Source organism: Anomaloglossus baeobatrachus, chromosome 2 (assembly GCF_048569485.1).
Source record: "Anomaloglossus baeobatrachus isolate aAnoBae1 chromosome 2, aAnoBae1.hap1, whole genome shotgun sequence".
Taxonomy (NCBI): domain Eukaryota; kingdom Metazoa; phylum Chordata; class Amphibia; order Anura; family Aromobatidae; genus Anomaloglossus; species Anomaloglossus baeobatrachus.
The window spans coordinates 59,921,051-59,936,050 of NC_134354.1; positions in this window are offsets into that span (position 1 = coordinate 59,921,051).

Sequence of the window (15,000 nt, forward strand, 5' to 3'; positions counted from 1 at the left end):
AGCCAATGTCAGATACAGAAAGCAGCAGGGGAGACTCACGGGTGGACCCCATAAAAGTGAGTACAGCACAATTCATTTTATTATAGAAAACTGCAGAAAGGATAGAAGTTTCATTGAATAAGAACAAGTCTTTTAAAAGGTGTTATGGAAATAGGTGATACTTTATTTGTCAGAAGGCCTTTGGCCTCTTAAGGCACCCGGACCGATTTTCAGCTTGCACCCATGGACCCTGTTATTCTACCCAATTGTTTTCAATGTTTAAATTGGAGAATAGTACACAGGTACAAAAACATAACGAAGGAATGGGAAAAAGTTACAATAAGATGGGAAAATTAAAGAGGAATTATAAAAATACTAGGGTAAAGTAACAAAGGAAGGAGACACAAAATTTCCTCACGGTGAAGAAGAATCTGTCCATGATCCAGAAAAAGGTAGTAGAATCATAACTAGTGTGTTACCTTAAAATCAAGTCAATACAAAGAAAAAAAAAAAAGAACTGCATTTCATGTCTATTGTTAATTTAGCCAGCTAGAAGAACCTATGCTGATGTAATACCCATGTGACTAGAGGGGGCATGGCTTCGGCCAACATAGCTGATACCAGGAAACAACATTATCTTTCTGTTGGCTGAGGCCACGACCCCTCTGGTCACACAGGTATGACATCAGCAAGGTCCTTCTAGACACTTAGTAAAACGCTTCTGACTCGCCCCAGGGCTATAGGGTACTCGGTCCCGGGCCGTATATTTACGGGGACAGTTCACTGGGTGGCCGTTGCCCGGTTCTGTGACCCTGTGGTTCGCTTGAAAGGGGTTATGTACAGGGAATAATAATAAAGGTTCTGTCATGACGCCACTTGCGGGTTGTGTTTAGGTAGATGGAGCCGCCACTGCACAGTCTCTCACCGCTGGGGCTAATGTTAATGGCAGCCTGGATGTTGGGCCCTCCGCAAGTAGTGCCAGGCCCCAGGGGGTAGGTGATGGAATAAGGTGCGGAAATAAGGTAGGCCACACAAGGGATTGCAGTGTAACTGGTTTCTTTACTCACAGCGTTGTTATGGCTTGCAACCTGAAAAATGCTTGTCCTCACCCCTGGTTCCTTTAGTCCCAGTGAAGGTATGGTGACCTTCTTTCCCCTGCACCTGTCTCTGATTGGTGGGTCCCCGTGGCTTGGAGAGTCTGGGGGTCCCCTCCTGGTAGTCTTTCAGTCTTAGTCCGTACAGCGGGCAGTTTGAACCCTGTAGGGTTGGTGTTCTGTTCCGGTCCCTGGTTCTTCCGTCACTGCTGGTACCCCGGACTTTACGGTCGGTGAGCTCCTGAATGGTACCCTCACCGTACAGATTTTATCAGGTCTGCCTGGAGCGTTTGCCTGACCAAGGGCTCTGTACCCCATCGGTGCCATGGTTCTGAGAGTACTCCACCGTACTCCTTCGGCAACCACACGCCTGCACCTGACAGGTCACTGCTAAACACTCCCGTCAGTATGGTTACATCCGTCTCCTTTAACTTCTACTTACTAACTGTCTGACCCCTCCTTCCTGGTTGCCATCTAGTGGACTGATTGACTCCACCCCTAGGTGGCCATCCATTAGGTCCAACCCTAGCCTTTCACCAGTCCTTGGGAAAGGGAAAAACAGGGATTATATATGTGTTTTGGTGTTACCGGCACTGGTCTTCTGGGTCCCTGGGAGTAGGCCCTGCATCTTCGACAGGATGCAGTTCCTTGTAGCTCCTGATGGCTTCAAGGGCTCTACATTTCTATAATTAAATTAGCATAAATAACAATAGGGGGAGGAACAACAAGCAGAGGTGTGGGAATAACTATGAAAACCCACCCCAGCCATTAGCTGATCGGCATCTGCTGCCATTCAAAAAGCTGCTCATTTTACAAATTTTACTTGCTTGTGTTTCTAAAACTATACATCCTAGCTGACAAATAAAGGTATGTATAGAATCAGCATGATATTGTCAGTATAGCACTGACTTTAGGTTATATTGGAAAATCCTGGTGATTGGTGCACTTTAATTCAATATGATTGTAACCACAGCTCCCCACGTACAGAATGAACCCTCACAGCTACCCACATGGTATGATAGCTCCAAACACAGTATGATGTCCACACATATTCCCCTGAAAAGTGAATGGCAATAAAAAAATACTACTCACATTTCCCCTGTATGTCTTGGGTGCATCTCTGGTTTGTGCATTGTGCGGACTGTGGTTTCACACACCAGGTCTGATCTTGTAACAATATTGTGCTTCCTGTAATGAATCTTAAGGTCATTTTACACACAGCGACATCGCTAGCGATGTTGCTGCCGATCGCACCTGCCCCCGCTGTTTGTGCGTCATGGGCAAATCGCTGCCCGTGGCGCACAATATCGTTAGTCCCCGTCACACATACTTACCTGCCTAGCGATGTTGTTGTGGCCGGCGAACTGCCTCTTTTCTAAGGGGGTGGTTCATGCGGCGTCACAGCGACGTCACACGGCAGGCAGCCAATAGAAGCGGAGGGGCGGAGAGCAGCCGAAGGAAAGACATGCCCACCTTGCTACCGGAGGACGCAGGTATGGTGCTGTTCGTCGTTCCTGAGGTGTCACACGTAGCGATATGTGCTGCCTCAGGAACGACGAACAACCTGCGTCCTGCACCAGCAACGATATTTGGGATTATAACGACGTGTCAACGATCATCGATTAGGTGAGTATTTTTGATATTTTTGATCGTTAGCGGTCGTTCGTACGTTTCACTTGCAACAACGTCGCTAACGAGGCCGGATGTGCGTCACGAATTCCGTGACCCCAACGACATCTCGTTTGCGATGTCGTTGCGTGTAAAGTGGCCTTTAGTGGCACAAGCTGAATAGTGGAAGTGGGAGCCCTTGGCTCAAGCCCCAACATTATATTTATCAACATCTGTATTCTGATTATGCAGATACAGATGAAGTAGACATGCCAGGTGAGAGAGAGCGGCCATTCGTGCAATTGTTGCAAGCCTTTTTGTTATCCCAGTCCAAAAGCCAGATAGGAACAACCTCATGGATCGATGTAGTCTAAGGGGCACTTTGCACACTACGACATCGCAGCTGCGGTGTCGGTGGGGTCAAATCGAAAGTAACGTACATCCGGCGTCGCAGTCGATATTGTAGTGTGTAAATACTTTTTCATACGATTAATGAGCGCAAAAGCGTCGTTATTGTATCATCGGTGTAGGGTCCAGCATTTCCATGAATTGGGAAATACGGATGTTACGATGTTGTTCCTCGTTCCTGCGGCAGCACACATCGCTGTGTGTGAAGCCGCAGGAGCGAGGAACATCTCCTACCTGCGTCCTGCGGCTCATGCCGGCTATACGGAAGGAAAGAGGTGGGCGGGATGTTTACGTCCCGCTCATCTCCGCCCCTCCGCTTCTATTGGCCACCTGCCGTGTGACGTTGCTATGACGCCGCATGACCTGCCCCCTTAATAAGGAGGCGGTTTGCTGGCCAGAGCGACGCCACAGGGCAGGTGAGTGCATGTGAAGCTGCCGTAGCGATAATATTCGCTATGCCAGCTATCACCAAGATATCACAGCTGCGACGGGGGCGTGGACTAGCGCGCACATATCGCAGCATCGGCTTGCGATATCGTACTGTGCAATGTGCCCCTTAGGTCTGCAATTTGCCCAAGTCTGCTGTAGAAGTTAGTACATAAAGTGACTTTGACTCTGTAAAACAGTTAAATGAGGCCGTGGGGTAAAACATATGCAACATTAAATGAAAATGATAAACATTATATTTTTATAATTTGACCATTCAAAAGAGCAACATCAACAAAAAAGGCTAACACAACTCTTTTAATGCTAATCATTTATAGCCATTGGAAAGCTTTCAAAACGTTAACCTGCACTGAACCTGTATATACATTAGATAATGTACATTAGGGACATAAAATTCCTGTAAACAGTTATTAGCAAGTTTCTTTACATAATAATAGATAAAGCAAAGCTAAACAGTAATTCATACAAAGTTTCAAAACAGTTTAGATTCACTGAATGAGATTAAAGTTGTTCAGTTGTAGATATTGAATGTAAAATATATTGGTAATTAAAAGTGATGAGCGACCACTAAAAAACTGTAGTGCTCATTACTCGAATTGAGCAGGTCTGAGGCTCAGCTGGGCTCTACCTGAGCAACGACTATAGTGGAAGCCAATGAAAAACTGGAGCATTTTTCCAGTAGACCATCCCTGAAGGTTTGGGGGCCAGAAAAATCACTTAAATCAGAAAAATCACTTAAATGGATGAAAACAACCCCAATTTGAATGATAACAGAATGGAGAAGATATATATATATATATATATATATAGATAGATAGATAGATATAGATATATATACATATATAGATATATAGATAGATAAGAATACATCATTGATCTCCAAGTCACTGCTGGGAACAATGCTTTTAGAGTATTATACTAGTTTTATGGAGTAACAATAAAACATACAAACCCGGGGATAACATCGATTTCGATTTTGGGGGAGAAAAAAATGCCTTTGGATATTTTTAAAGGTACTGTTTTTCATTTAGGACTTCCTCATTGCTTTCAATGGTATCAACCTATTCACCGGTAAATACCTTATCTGGTGTGTGTGACATGGACATCAACATCAAATTTAATTTATGATGGAGGGACTCTGAAACTCACAACGCCAATGTGGACAATGCAATAAGCGCATCAAATTAGAAGGAAGAAGCACTTCAATACACCCTGTATTAAGAGGCACTTCAATACACCCTGTATTAGACATAAAGGAGGGCATTATACAAATTCTGTTAAAATTAATATTCCAAAACTCATAAAGTCAATGCACTAAACGCAAGAGCTGCCAAAAAGGAGAGAATGCAATACACCATGAAAGACACGCTGAAGATGGCCTCAGAATAATTTTGTTGACAATTTTAACCTCTTTACGACCAAGGACGTACTGGTAAATTCTTGGCTGCTTCCTCCGGGTTACCACAAGCTCCTTTATTGAGCCCACAGTAATCTCCACAGATCAGCAGACATGTGTGGCTAACAGGCACACGTGGATCGGAGATCCACCCATGCCTGTTAACCCCTGCGATGGCACTGTAAAATACTAACAGCATGATTTAAATGGAAGCAGGGGGGGATGATCACGGAGCTCCAATGTCTTGTCATGGTAATGTGGTGTCATCTGATGATCCCTAACGCTGCCATGACGCACTAAGGGTATGTGCGCACGTTGCTTTTTACCTGCTTTTTACCTGCTTTTTTGCTGCTTTTTCTTCTGCGCTGTTTAATGCCAAAATGGATGTGTTCTTCTATTCAAGCAAAGTCTATGTGAATTTGGGTTTCTTGTTCACACTATGTTGTTCAAAATGCTGCCTTTTTGTGGCAGAAATTTGGTCAAAAACTCAGCTTTGCAGTGCAAAACCCAAATGGCAAAAACAATTCACATGTTGCTTCTTTGAAAAGCTGAGTTTTTGACCACAGTTCTGCCACAAAAAGGCAGCATTTTGAACAACATAGTGTGAACAAGAAACCCAAATTCCCATAGACTTTGCTTGAATAGAAGAACACATCCATTTTGGCATTAAACAGCGCAGAAGAAAAAGCAGCAAAAAAGCAGGTAAAAAGCAGGTAAAAAGCAACGTGCGCACATACCCTTACTGTGAGAGCCGAAAGACCACTGGCACTCACAGGAGATGAGCATTTCTGGTGATCAAAGAGATCAGAATGTGCAGACATAAAGTCCCCTAGGAGACTAGTAAAATAAATAACAAATGAAAAAAAAAAAGTTTTAAAAAAATGTGACAAATAAAAAATCTAAAAGTTCTAATCACTCTCCTTTTGCCCCATTGAAAATAAAACAGTTGAAAAATAAAAAAAATACATGTTTGGTATCGCCACGTTCAGAAATGCCCCATCTATCAAAATATATAATCAATAAATGTGATCGGCCCATGGCGTTGCACGGGAAAAATTCCTAACACCAACATTACATTTTTTGGTCGCCGCAACATTTAATTAAAATGCAATAACAAGCAATCAAAACAGCGTATCTACACAAAAATTATAGAATGAAAATATCATCTGAAGATGCAAAAAATAAACCATCGTTGAGCAACAAAAAATGAGAAAGCGATGGATCTTGAAATGGTAACGAGCGCTATTCTTTTTTTGGACAAACTTCTGAATTTTTTTTTCACATTTTAGATAAAAGTAAAAGTCTATATGTTTGGTAGCCATCAACTTATACAGACGTGAGGCATCATATAGATATGTCAGTTTTACCATATTATGAAAATGGTGAATGCAAAAACCCCAAAACAAACACCGGTGCATGTTACGCCCCACTGTCAGACATTGACGGTGGGATTTAACTAGTTAACACTAGCGGGTGTATCTCCAATCCAATCACGCCTGATAGAGGCACTAGTCTGGTGATCAGATCATCCAACATCTGCAGGGAATCATGCAGGCTTGTAGCATAAGTTCACATTAAAGGGAGCAATATGACCTTGGATGCACGATATGACCAAGGTCGTGAAGGCGTTAAGGAAGTGGTGGAGTCTTATTACATTGTGTTTCCATCTATATAACACCAGTCAGTGATAGATCAAAAATATGTCTCCTTAGTTATACTGTAGAGCTGTGCTCTTCACTACAGTCCTCAAGAGCCACCTAGAGTACATGTTTTCCGGATTTCTCTAATATTGAACAGTGATGGAATTTTCACTTGGGCAATGCCCAAGAAATCCTTGAAAGATGATCTGCCGGTTGCTCTTAAAAACTGGATTTCGACAACACTGCTGTAGATTTTTACCCTAAAGGCAGCGTCACACGGTACGATATAGCGTGCGATCGCATGAGCGATCGCACCCGCCCCCGTCGTCTGTGCGTCATTAGTTGCCCGTGGCGCACAAAGTCATTAATCCCCGTCACACGTACTTACCTCCCGGACGATGTCGCTGTGGGCGACGAACATCCTCTTCCTGAAGGGGGAGGGACGTTCGGCGTCACAGCGACATCACACAGCGGCCACCCAATAAAAGCGGAGGGGCAGAGATGAGCGGGACATAAAATCCCGCCCACCTCCTTCCTTCCTCATCGCCGGCAGCCGCAGCTAAGCTGTAGTTCGTCGTTCCCGAGGTGTCACACGTAGCGATGTGTGCTGCTTCGGAAACGAGGAATAACCTGCGTCTTCTACAATCAACGATATTTTAAAAAGGAACGACATGTCAACGATGGACGATAAGGTGAGTATTTTCCATCGTTAATGGTCGTTCCTTGCTGTCACACGCAATGACATTGCTAACGATGCCAGATGTGCATCACGGAATCCGTGACCCAAGCGACATATCGTTAGATCCGTCGTTTCGTGTGACGCCGCCTTTAGTCTGTCTCCTCTGTCTTCTGCTGGTGATATGTTTTTCCATGTCAGGGCTTAGAGCTGTGAAGCTGTATGTCATATAGACATACCATACATTAAAGAATCGGTACACAGCAATTACAAATATTCAGTGTGAGTTAAGGTGGGTTTATAAATCTGGACCTAACCACTACATACACTGTTATATCTCTAGATTCACAGAGGGATCATTCAGTGGAGCAAGGAGAAAAAGAATGTAGGGAAATGTCTTAGAATTGCCAGAATGACTTTAAGAAAGGTGGGAGGTACAGATAGAATTTTGCAGTTCACGTAGACTGGTTGTCCCACTGTAGATTACATGCCTATGTAAATTTTTAAAATATGGATGTAATTGACCTGGAATGAAACACATTGAAGACAGAATATTGCTGATGAATAAGCAATATATTTCCAAAAAAAGATAAATTGCTGGAGTGCTACTTTAAATTCTGCATGTGTGTCAATATCACTTGGTAAACTATAGTAAAATGTAAATGGTATAATACACTACAAATTACTATTTATGCTTAGTCATATAATTTATTAAATTACAGGGTACATATGCTGTAGACACTACACTGTGAACATTTAATGTGTAAATTATAGAGATGGGGACATGTTCATTTCAAACCTTTAACAAATGAAAAAATGTGTTACCTGAATACAATGAAGGACGTCCTTTTATATGGGAAGACAATTGAGAAAAACGTAACAAACAGAGAGAATACATGAACGTATGAACTTGAGCCTGACTCCACACATGCAAGGGCAGTGCTTTTTTGAAGCACTTTTGAGGATTCATGAAAACCTCACATTATATTTACAATTTTAAAAATAGTTCATCTAAAAGTTTACAGTTTTGCCATGATTTATGGAAATCAGAGTATAAATAATAATGTGTGAACCTAGCCTTACATCCTTTAACACTAGAAGTCCCACAAATTTCGAGCTCCCCCCTGAAGTCCCGAAAGAGGGTCAAATGACATACAATAAACTAAATAGAACTAACTAGAAACTAAATGGCTAAACTCAGTGGAAAACAACAACCTCCTGTGGTGCGACAGTAATGGCCTTAATTACAGAACAAAAGACGGTGATTATAGGATGTTAGCTAAAATCCTTCAGGTCATTCGACCCGTCTCTGGGTTCCAAAGGTAGAAATGTCAAATGACCACTCTCTGGGACTTCTAGTGTTAATAGGGGTTATTATCTTGTTTAACCAGTCAAGTTATGTTTAGATTTTATTCGAGCTCATATCTACTTGTGACAGTTGTTGGCCAAAAGATTTTTTGGCTGGCAGCTACTTCAGTGACTCCTCCATAAACAGTATCCAACTATGCAAAACAAGCAAGTTTTTAATGATGAGGAGTGAAAATGACCAATATACAGTATGGGCCTCTTAAATTTACAACAAAAATGACCATTTACCAATTGTTATTTTGTCTCTTTCTCAGCAACACTTGTTGTGGCAGAAGCTATATGATAGCACCCCTGCCTATTTAGAATTAATACAAGACACAATATATGCATGGCACTGGTGCTGTGTACACACTGAAGTACCTGTGGGGCACGGAGATACTGTAGGCATAGCAGATGTTATCCATTTGTCTATTTCAATTCGTTGATTGATGATGTAAGTTCAGTTTTTAAGTATATCTGGCTTCATGTCTTAATGGATTTCCTGTAGATGTAGAAACTTGGCACTCAAGATAAATGTGAATAGTGATCTTTTATTGAGAAGCAACTTGGCAACTGGCGTAGTCAGGTATGATACGGTGTCCACCACTGTCAGCGGTGGACACCGTGTCATACTTGACTACGCCAGTTGCAAAGTTGCTATACCTTCTGAGGACCCCCTGCACGCAAACTGATGAAGGTCTTTGACCGAAACATCTGTCCTTGTGCTGGTCCTACAAGTTCTTCTAATAAAAGACCACTATTCACATTTATCTTGAGTGCCAAGTTTCTACAGCTACTTGAGACAGTTTTGGAACCTACTTGAGCACCACCCCAGAAGTGCCATGTGTATCAACTCATGAATAGACTTCCTGTCCCCTTTTCTGCTTGCAATCCTGCAAACCCCATTTTCCTGGTCCTTGCTGTTGCATGTGCTTACCCAGACCATGCTTAGAAAATTCAGGGGTATTTAAAAAAAAGAGGTATTCTGAAATTGTCTCTTCAACAGTTCAAGACTCTACATTCTCCTTATTTCATGGTTTCTGGCACAACCTGTGTTGAGTTTTATTGTTCTACGGTAACAGTTCAGCTTTTGTGGTTTATCCTGAGTCTAGACTGTGATCATTGCAGTGTATTTACATATAGAGATAACAGGCCATTTGAACACCATTAAAGCATCAAACTCAGTGAAATCTTTGATCAGTAAAACTGCTCTGGAATCTAACAATGATGGAAGCTGGTGATTTTGCAAGATTTGTAACAGCAGCTTGATGTGCAAGCACTGCCATGCTCAGGTGCTCAGTACTTGTTATGAGCAGTAGGACGCTTGGACGGGTTCAAGTCATTTACCGAATATAATGGCATTGAATGCATTTTTTCTGACGATGGTTATAAAAAAATTCATTGGGTCTGCCCCAATTTTGTTTAGCAGCACATAGCTGTGGGCTGATATTCTCAGGCTGGGAAGGCCCATGGTTATTTGGTCCTTTCCAGCCTAAAAATTGCAGCTTGCAGAAGCTCCTGAATACCAGCATACATTACGTGAGCCAATTCTGTTGCTTCTCCCCAACTCTTCCCAATTGCTCTGGTGTGGTGGCAATCAGGGTAACAACTGACATGAATCCCATTTATTTATTACCCTGATTGACATGGCAATAGAGAAGAGCCAGGGCAAAGAGTTAGAATTGGCACATCTAGTTTGATGCACCAATTCTGGCGTGACTGTGCGCTGAAATTTATAGGCTGGAAAGGGTCAAATAACCATGCATCATCTTAGCCTGATAATACCAGCCCACAGCTGTCTGCTTTACCTTGGTTGGTGATCAGAAAGAGGGAAAACTCCACCTCGCTTTATTAGATTTATTTATTTACTTATTTATTTATGTTAAAGCAGGATAAACACTTTTTAGCCTGGTTTAAGTTAATAAATAAACTGAAAAAAAAAGCTTCAGCTCACCCCTATTTTTGATAACCAGCCAAGGTAAAGTTGACATCTGGGAGTTGGTATTATCCAATTCTGGCTTTTTGCACCTACTCTTCCCGATTGCTCTGGTGCATTGACAATCGGGGTAATATTTTTGAGAGTTTATGTCAAAAATATAAGCTCAGGGGTTAGTAATGGGGAAAATATAGTATTTTTGAAAAAAGACTCCTCCACATTATTCCTCATTCACTAATTTATAAAAAAAAAACATGAAGAGCCAACATATTTAATTGTGTAGTGGTCCCACGACATCCCCTGAATCTGTACGCCAACTTATGGATCCTAATTTAGAATCATTAAGCCCGCTTTACACGTTGCAATTTCGCATACGATATCATATGTGATTTGCAAAGCCCCCATTGTATGTGTGGCACGTTCAATTTGTTGAACGTGCCGCACACGATTAAACCCCGTCACACGTACTTACCCATCCATATGACCTTGATGTGGGCGGCGAACGTTTGCTTCCTAGAATGGGAGGGACGTTCGGCGTCACAGCGACATCACGTGGCAGCGGCCAATAGAAGCGGAGGGGCGGAGCTGAGCGGGACGTAAACATCCCGCCCACCTCTTTCCTTCCGCATTATCGGCGGCAGCCGTGGGAGGCACGTAAGATCTGTTCGATGTTCCCGGGGTGTCACACACTGCGATGTGTGCTGCCACGGGAACATTGAACAAAAACACGTTCAATTCTAGAGACAGATACGATGTGTATGCGATGAACGTTTTAACGATCAATCGCAATCGCACGTACCTGTCACACACTGCAATGTAACTTACAATGCTGGATGTGCGTCACTTACGACGTGACCCCGCCGACACATTGTAAGATATATTGCAGCGTGTAAAGCAGGCTTTAGACTCCATAACTCAGTCCCAGTCAGAGCCAACCCCGGTATTTCTCATGTGCGGTGACATACTGACGCTGATTAAGAGTGACCAAGAATGAATACTTCTCCAATCCCAGGCTTCTCATATGTACCACTCATTTATGTATGGGCTGCATGTGTTCTATTTCAGACAGCTCGAAGAAGCAATCCAGGAAGAACTGTTGGAAATTATTAACACGCAGCAAAAATTTGTGTAAATCATCCAATCCATGTATTTGAATAGAATATTTCTGTAAAAAGTGCATGTTCTTCGTCATGTTCCATCCTGATCAATAAAATAGTCACAGAAGTTTGTGCACCAAACAATGTGAATAAACCTTTATTGAGTTATGTCTCTGCAGACTTTGACTTCTGTTTTCTTTAGTGCTCATTGAATATACAGTAAGTGTGACAAATGTTCAACTCTTTGACCTGTGCGAAGTACAATAGTGGATATATAGTGCTGTGCAAATTAACTGGGACAAAGCAAAAAAACACATTTTTGAATATTTAATAATAAAATGTTATAATGCACTTGTTACATATCAATTTTAGTAAAAAATATGTCCTCCTTTAGCAGATATGAGATTTTCAATGCGTTTTGCCATTGATTCTACAATTTTTCAATTCTTCATCATGGAACCACACTTGTATGGCACTGTTTATCATGCGTTCTTTGGTTGTACAGTCCATTTTGCCAAGATGTCTCTTCACAATGCTGCACAAATTTTCTATAGGATTTAAGTCTGGTGAATTGCCAGTCCAGTCCAGCACTTTTACTTTATTTTATTCCAGGAATTTCTTCACTAGAGTTGAGCGCGGTTCGTGGTTCGTGGTTCTCCAGTTCTAGGCTCGAGTGATTTTGGGGCATGTTCTAGATCGAACCAGAACTCGAGCTTTTTGCAAAAGCTCGATAGTTCTAGAAACGTTCGAGAACGGTTCTAGCAGCCAAAAAACAGCTAAATCTTAGCTTGGTTTCTGCTGTAATAGTGTAAGTCACTCTGTGAATCAAACTATTATCACATTTCAGTGTATAGTGTGCGTGAACAGCGCCTTCAGATCACTGCTGTTTCTATAATGGCGATCGCCATTTTTTTTTTTTTTTTTCTTGTCTTCCTTCCCTAAGCGCGCGCGTCTTGTGGGGCTGGCCAGCATGTCAGCCAATCACAGACACACACACACCTAAGTGGACTTTGAGGCAGAGAAGCAACGGCATGTGTGATAGGATCTGCATGTCACATGTCCCTGCATTATAAAACCGGACATTTTCTTCACGATCGCCATTATCTGCCTTCTGCATCTTTGGTGTCAGACATCACTGTCGCAGTTCCGTCCTTTGTCCTATCGCCGATACAGCTGTATGCGCTGCATACACAGCGTTAGACAGCTTAGGGAGAGCACATTCTAGCAGTCCTTTTAAGGGCTCGTACCGGCAGGGTCAGAGAGCCATAAGTGACAGGTCCTGCAAACAGCAACAGCGTCTGTGTAGCCCAGGTCAGGGATTTCCTCCCTGCATTTCACCATTAGGAGGGAATAGAAAGGCAGGCTTCCATTCCTCTACCCAGAGCACCACAATCCTGCCACTGTACCCTCTTGTCCTCTGCACACTCCAACTCATTCTAAGTAAGCCATTATACTAGCAAACACTCAGTGTACCTAGTGGCATCCTATCTGTGGCTATTGGACTTTGCTATAGTCCCACTAGTGCAAAGACATTTGCAGAGCACATCTGCCTGCATTGCACACTCCAAGTTTTTTAAACTAAGCAATTTTACTAGCAAACACTCAGTGTACCTAGTGGCATCCTATACGTGGCTATTGGACTTTGCTATAGTCCCACTAGTGCAAAGACATTAGCAGAGCACATCTGCCTGCATTGCACACTCCAAGTTTTTTAAACTCAGCCATTATACTAGCAAACACTCAGTGTACCTAGTGGCATCCTATACGTGGCTATTGGACTTTGCTATAGTCCCACTAGGGCCAAGACATTTGCAGAGCGCATCTGCCTGCGTTGCACACTCCAACAAATTATAACGAAGCCATTATACTAGCAAACACTCAGTGTACCTAGTGGCATCCTATACGTGGCTATTGGACTTTGCTATAGTCCCACTAGTGCCAAGACATTTGCAGCACGTCTGCCTGCGTTGCACACTCCAACGAATTATAACTAAGCCATTATACTAGCACACACTCAGTGTACCTAGTGGCATCCTATACGTGGCTATTGGACTTTGCTATAGTCCCACTAGTGCAAAGACATTAGCAGAGCACATCTGCCTGCATTGCACACTCCAAGTTTTTTAAACTCAGCCATTATACTAGCAAACACTCAGTGTACCTAGTGGCATCCTATACGTGGCTATTGGACTTTGCTATAGTCCCACTAGTGCCAAGACATTTGCAGAGCGCATCTGCCTGCGTTGCACACTCCAACTAATTATAACGAAGCCATTATACTAGCAAACACTCAGTGTACCTAGTGGCATCCTATACGTGGCTATTGGACTTTGCTATAGTCCCACTAGGGCCAAGACATTTGCAGAGCGCATCTGCCTGCGTTGCACACTCCAACAAATTATAACGAAGCCATTATACTAGCAAACACTCAGTGTACCTAGTGGCATCCTATACGTGGCTATTGGACTTTGCTATAGTCCCACTAGTGCCAAGACATTTGCAGAGCGCATCTGCCTGCGTTGCACACTCCAACTAATTATAACGAAGCCATTATACTAGCAAACACTCAGTGTACCTAGTGGCATCCTATACGTGGCTATTGGACTTTGCTATAGTCCCACTAGTGCCAAGACATTTGCAGAGCGCATCTGCCTGCGTTGCACACTCCAACAAATTATAACGAAGCCATTATACTAGCAAACACTCAGTGTACCTAGTGGCATCCTATACGTGGCTATTGGACTTTGCTATAGTCCCACTAGTGCCAAGACATTTGCAGAGCGCATCTGCCTGCGTTGCACACTCCAACTAATTATAACGAAGCCATTATACTAGCACACACTCAGTGTACCTAGTGGCATCCTATACGTGGCTATTGGACTTTGCTATAGTCCCACTAGTGCCAAGACATTTGCAGAGCACATCTGCCTGCATTGCACACTCCAAGTTTTTTAAACTCAGCCATTATACTAGCAAACAGTCAGTGTACCTAGTGGCATCCTAAACGTGGCTATTGTACTTTTGTCAATTCACAGTATTGGAACGTTATTTGCAGCACGTCTGCCTGCATTGCACACTCTAACTTTTTTAAACTCAGCCATTATACTAGCAAACACTCACTGTACCTAGTGGCATCCTAAACGTGGCTATTGTACTTTTGTCAATTCACAGTATTGGAACGTTATTTGCAGCACGTCTGCCTGCATTGCACACTCTAACTTTTTTAAACTCAGCCATTATACTAGCAAACACTCACTGTACCTAGTTGTATCCTAAACGTGGCTATTGTACTTTTGTCAATTCACAGTATTGGAACGTTATTTGCAGCACGTCTGCCTGCATTGCACACTCTAACTTTTTTAAACTCAGCCA